The sequence below is a fragment of the Macrobrachium nipponense genome, chromosome 3 (assembly GCF_015104395.2).
Source record: "Macrobrachium nipponense isolate FS-2020 chromosome 3, ASM1510439v2, whole genome shotgun sequence".
NCBI lineage: Eukaryota > Metazoa > Arthropoda > Malacostraca > Decapoda > Palaemonidae > Macrobrachium > Macrobrachium nipponense.
The window spans coordinates 85651194-85658242 of NC_087202.1; positions in this window are offsets into that span (position 1 = coordinate 85651194).

Below are 7049 nucleotides of genomic sequence, written 5' to 3' on the forward strand. Positions count from 1 at the left end.
TATCCTATTACTGGGAAAATGAGTGTTGACCTTGGTAGTTGCGATGCCAGATTACATCGTGAAATCGGTACAGCCAAGCAGTCCCGGGAAATTAACAAGAGGTTCTTAATCAGTGTTGCCAACTGTAGTGTAATTGCCCTACGCGTAGGGTAATCTGGGCAAAATCTTAGACAGCAGTGTAGGGTAATTGTAACAAGGTAAGTTTAGAGCAATATGCTTATTAGTTTTCATGATGTTGCATATAAACATTATCTAAAGATTTATTTATTATCATAGCCGCAGAATGTAGGGTCATTTTCGGTTATGTAGGGTAATTTCTCGTCTCCTGTAGGGGCCGTAGGTTAGAGGGGTTAGCATCATAATGGTTTGTTTTCAGCCGGTTGGCAATGATTAAATCAAACTGATTTAATCGAGTGATTTTTTTCTTTTTTTATTTGAAAGCAAACAAATTTTTAAATGTGGTTTTGAGATTAATAAAAACTTAAGGATACCTGTGCTGCATCTATTTATTTTGATAAAAAAAAAATTGGAAGTACATACTATAGGACAGAACTGGAAACCTAAAAGATAAATCAATAGTAATTCTGTCATGAAATACATTTTGAGGGAAGATTGAAAAAATATATAACAAATAAAAAACCCAAATAAATATGAAATAAAATAAATAAAAAAATAAAATAAATAACTGAGTTTTTTCATAGAAAAAATTTTTAAATAAAAAAAATCACTAACCCTGGTTTTCAGGCCAAAATAAAAAAAAATTAAATTCAACGTAAGCGAACGAATTGGCTAAAAAAATGGGGTTGGGGTGGGGTAGAAAGTTGGAATAACATCTCTGTAACATCAAGACATCTCGAGGTCGTGAAAGTAAGAGAAAATAATGGTTGAGGCGAAGGACACACCAGCAGCCATCAACACTTCGACTCCATATGCAATTATCTCATGATTCCTATTTCTGAACAGTATCACATTTCTAATTCCACTAACACGGTTTTGCAAACCACCTCTATGTCAAATCCTGCATCGAATTTTCCATTTCGTTTTCCTCCAATTTCCATCTTGTCGCTGAGCTCATTGATACATTTCGCTTCGTGATCACTAAAGACTCGCTGCATGTAGCCAGGCCTTGGATACCTTTGATGTCATGACGTCAGTTGGTAATAAGCCTCAATTATCACTTAACTGCTCATTGCTGGTTTTCCTTCCACATCATATTTTGTATGTATTGCAGATCTTGATTTTTGCTTAGTTTTCAGACTACAAAATTGAAATTAAAAAAAAAAAAATTTTTTTTGTAGATCTTGCAGATCTTAATTTTTGATAAGTTTTCACAGACTACAAAATTTAGTATTGTTTATTTTTTATTTTTTTGCAGGTCTTGCAGATCTTGATTTTTGAATAGTTTTCACAGACTATAAAATTTAATATTGTCTTTTTTTTTGTAGGTCTTGCAGATCTTCATTTTTGATTAGTTTTCAAAGACTACAAAATTTAATGCTTCTTTTTTTTAGGTCTTGTAGATCTTAATTTTGCTTAGTTTTCAAAGACTACAAAATTGAATGGTTCTTTTTTTTTTTAAGGTCTTGCAGATCTTAATTTTTTATTGGTTTTCACAGATTACAAAATTGAATATTGGCTTTTTATTTTTTGTAGGTCTTGCAGATGTATTTTTTGCTTAGATTTCAGACTACAAAACTGACATTGTTTTTTTCTTTAATTTTTGTAGTCTTGCAGATCTTAATTTTGCTTAGATTTCTGCATGAGTCCTGGAGCTACTTCGGCATCTAGTTTTTCCAGGTTCCTTTTCAGGGATCTTGGGATCGTGCCTAGTGTTCGTATGATTAAGGGTACAATTTGTCCCATATCCTTCTTATTTTTATTTTCAGGTCTTGATACTTATCAATCTTTTCTCTCTCTTTCTCTTCTACTCTGGTGTCCTATGGTGATACTTTCTTCTTGGTTTTGCCAAGTCTGGTCTATTGGCACGTATCACCCTATCTGTTCTGATAACGCAGTCCCAGAGGATCTTTGCTTGATCGTTTTCTATCTCTCTTTCAGGCTGGTGTTCGTACCACTTATTACTGCAAGGTGTTTCTTGCACAGGCTTCAGTGGAAGGTTTTGCTACTGAATCGTGCCTCTTTTATTTTTGCACTGGTTCTGTGCAAGTGACGGACATTCGCTTTCTATGTGGTTTATGGTCTCGTTTTTCATATTACGCTTCCAACATTCTCTGGAAAGTGGTATTTCAAGTCATTGGCCCCGTTGGTGTGCTTGTTCCATGTGAATAAGTTTTATATAATAATGATGATAATAGTAATAATAATTATGATAATTGGGTCAGGACATGGACATTCAGATAGAGTTCCCATTTCTGTTGACGTTCATGTGAGGAGCTTTCATCTCCTTAAATCATCACAAATATTTAGTTGATTACTTTATGGTCTAATTTTGACTGGTTGATCCTCTACTTTCGAAAGATTTCTCACGAAGATTCTTAGACATCTATATAAGTTACTGAAGGTTCTTTGCATCGTCCCTTCATAAGTCCCTTAGCTGCAGCAACCCAATCCATTCCTTTTACCGTACCTCTGTTCTTGTTCTCTCTCTTCCAGCTTCCTTTCCAGCCTCTTCTAACAATTGTTTCATAGTGCAACTGCTTTGAGGTTTTCCTCCTGTCACACCTCTCAGACCTTTCGACTGTCAATTTACCTTTCAGCGCTGAATGGCATCATGGGTCCCAGTACTTGGCCTTTGGCTAAAAATCTGTTTTCCATTTTGTAGGTTTTTGGGTGCCCAGAATTCTGTTAATCTCCCATTTGAGTTTTCATTCAAGTGAGCAAGTTTCGAAAAGAATAAATCACTAAGTTAAGGCTTTGGCAACTTTTTCCTTTTTGAAATAGGTTGTTTAAATAGGTTGTGCTTGAGGTTACAGTTTATTGAAATAGGAGAGGAAGACCTAGCTATAATAGATTCACACCGACCGTGCATCCGATGTCTAGGCCAGTCTCTTACGACGCTCCTGAGTGGCTGTTGATAAGCCAATCACACGGCTGGAAACTCTGTCTCTCTCTCGAGAGTTCACATAGGCAGGATGAAGTATGTTCCACTTCTCTTGAGGGATTAGTCTTTCAAAAGTATCCATCAGGAGAAGTGGGACATACATCCTGCCTATGTGAACTCTCTTGGAGACTCAGAGTTTCCAGCCCTGTCATTGGCTTATCAACAGCCGATCAGGAGCGTCGTAAAGGACTGGCCTAGACATCAGATGCACGGTCGATGTGAATCTACAATTGCGCTCAAGTTCCTAGAGACTGAGATCACCGCTTATGTAGATATGGCGTCACCCACGATTTTCAGATTATTTGGATTAAGTTGATTCGGACCAACGCTTTTGCCTCCTTCAGTAACAGCCGTCATTACCGTCATTGTTATCCGTGTGGTAATGGTTATCATTATCATCCATCTGTTCATCCAACGAAACTCCTATTCACTAAACCGTCCAAAACGATTGGCGAAGGGACCCAGAAATCTCTCTCTCTCTCTCTCTCTCTCTCTCTCTCTCTCTCGTGTGTAGGGGTGGGGAGGGGTGGGGGTTTGTCCCTTTTCAGCACAACATCACACATGTGCCACCGCGACTGACAGATCTAAACTATGACGCGTAGGTGGAAAGGAGTGCGTCCATCCAATGGGTTTGTTTTCTTTGAAATTAAATTCTAGAGCTTACTCACACAGGAGGCAGGTTCCTCTCGCCTTTGATGTTTGGAGGTGGATGGAGATGCCAGTGAAAGAAGCCGTTGCCTTCTTCTTCTTCTTCTTCTTTTTCCTCTTCTTAGAAACCTATCTGTTGACGAGGAGGGGGTCGTCTTCGAAGATGTGGGCCGTTGGCGGCGTTCTTGTGCCATGACGTCGTTTCAAAGCTTCTCGAAGGCCGTTCAGTTTTCAGAAATACAAAAGGGAGGATGATTGCAATATCCTAGTTAGCGCTCTTTTTTTTATTTAATTGTTTCTTATATAGTCTATCGGACATTTTCGTTGATGACTGTTTGTAGGTTTGCTTACTCTGGGAGTAAGCCTACAAACTACTTTGTGGTCGTTGTTGTTTTTCATGTTGTAGTTGTTGTTGTTGTTCTTGATGCTGTTGTTCTTGTTTTTTGGGGGCAAGAAAGCCTGAACAGGTCTGAAAAAGGTGTTTAGCGTTGAGTTAAAGATACAGGATTTTAGGATTGAATATTTACGAATTTATTCATTAGAATGAAAATGTAAAAATATTAAATAATAATGTGCATTTTAAGCTGTACAGAAAAATAATTTCTAATAAAATACAGCTTATTTATTTTAATTTTCCTCTATTTGACCGTAGACTTTAGCGCGCGCCCCGAGTAAGCTGGAGGTCGAGTCTCGACGATCTCCTCAATCCCTATGACGTCACTCGACCAGCAGCAGCTGGTCCCAGGGTGTCGCCGTCAGTTCGGACTTCGGAGTAATTTGTTACACGTATCGGCTATAAAGTTAAGCGGTTTACCCGTCATCGAAGCCCAATATCTCTCCGGTAATGACTGTTAGGTGGATATGTTTATTTCCCCGAACTGGTGTCGGAGGAAGTATATCTTCTGCCCTTCTGCCGACTCCGATTCTGATGATGTCGTTCACGACGTTTCCGCTGATCTGGATTTGGGTTTTGAAGAATTATATTTTCGTCTTTTCGTCTTCAACGCTGAGATTTTTTTTCTTATTCGAGAATTTCTCCTTTCTCAGAGAATTTTCCTTTATCAGAATATGGTCTCGCAACATTTGTATGCACATACATACATACATATATATATATATACATATATATACAGTATACGTATATGTATTACACACACATGCATACATACATACATACATACATACATAATATATATATATATATATATATATATATATATATATATTATATATATATATATATATATATATATATATACTGCATGTATACATCCATTTACTATATATATTAAATATATATATATATATATATATATATATATATATATATATATATGTATATATATTTACTTCAAACATGAACCTTTTTTCCCCTTCTGAAGGATTGGCACCGGAAAGATAAGCCTTCCGGTTCTCGGCGAGTCTTGAGAAAGATTTTGCTAGCCCGGGCCCTGGTCTTGGCTCCTAGCTGCCGTTGGCACTAAGGTCAAAAAACCTTGGTTGGCACTAAGTCACACAACTGGGGTGTTTAACCGGTGATGGAAGGCCTGGCGTGGACCAGACACACACACACACACACACACACACCAGTACTCCAGTACTATTCTTTATTTATTCATTTAAACTAGACGGGTTCTTCTCATACCACATTTGTTATGATGATCTCAGTACTATATAGGAAATAGGTGCTAAAGCACAGCTCTGCGTACGACACTCGTCCCTGAATGGCTGGTTCACTAGAACCGATTGGTTTATTCAGTTTATGCTCCGGCACTGCAACTACTACAGAGGACTTCGTCCTGCTGATGTAGTCTTGGTTATAACTTTTTTTTTTTTTTTTTATCAAGTTCTCAAAGGCTATTCCTCAATAACTGGTTCATGGGCAAACGATACTCCAGCGTCAAGAGACTATTGTCCATTACTAGGCTATAGTAGGTTACAAGGAGTTACAAGGATTAGGATGTCTCAAAGACTTGTTAGTCCATCCTAAGAAGAGACATCGTGTGCTCACTTGTCTGTAGGAGCAAGTTTTACTGTGCATTCACAGTGTCCTCCTAATGATTTTGTCTACCTTTCTTTTAAACTCTTCCACACTGTCGCTGTTTATGACTTCTGGTGGCAGTTTATTCCACGGGTCACATATCTTGTATGTAAAGAAGTGGCTACAGTGGGATGTGTTGTATCTCTTCAGTTCTAGTTTCCATCCATTATTTCTTGTCTGGTTTTCGATTAATGTAAATAGGTTACTGTCTACTTTTGTTATGCCTTTCAGTATTTTAAATGTTTCTATTAGTTGTACTCGCAATCGTCGTGTTTCAAAGCCATACATGCTCAGGCTCTCTTGTCGACTTCGGTAACCTGTAGATGTATACCATCGAATTGTTTTTATCTGATTTATTTGAGAGAGAGAGAGAGAGAGAGAGAGAGAGAGAGAGAGAGAGAGAGAGAGAGAGAGAGAAAACACAATCTCCGTATTGAGAGAAAAAGGTCAATTGAAGGCCAAAACAAAATACTTCAGAGTCTTCAGACATTTGTAGACCAACTTGGTTCCAAAAAAAGACGCAACATCGTAGTTTCAGTATACTGTATACGTTTACTGTATCTGTATACTGAATCCGTACACCGTTCTTCCTGCAGTCAGTGAAGACAGGATCATTGCCGATACCGAATTCTAGGGTCTCGAAACCGTGTATGATGAAAGGGACAGTTACTGAAGATAAACCTTTTTTTTGCTATAGATAACCTCTTCACCACGTCCCTTGTTTATACTCCTGAGCTGCCCCCTGGAATTAAGATAATGAAGATGAAATCGGCAGATGTATTAACAGATGTTAGAGTTTTAGGAGCACACCGAATATCAATTCCAAAACAGCATGCTTATATAAGTGTACGTATATTGTGCATGTGAGAATGCACGTGGTATATTGTGTACTTCTAATTGTGCATGTGAGAATGTACGTGGTAATGTACGTGGTGACTGTATACTCATAATTGTGTATGTGAGAATGTACGTGGTAGTTGTGTACTTATAATTGTGCATGTGAGAATGTGTGTGGTAATTGTATATTTATACTTGTGCATTTGAGAATGTACGTGGTAATTTTATACTTATAATTGTGCATGTGAGAATGTACTTAGTGATTGTACTTATAATTGTGCATGTGAGAATTTGTGTGGTAATTGTATATTTATACTTGTGCATTTGAGAATGTACGTGGTAATTGTATACTTATAATTGTGCATGTGAAAATGTGTGTGGTAATTGTATACTTATAATTGTGCATGTGGGAATGTACGTGGTAACGGTATACTTATAATTATGCATGTGAGAATGTATGCA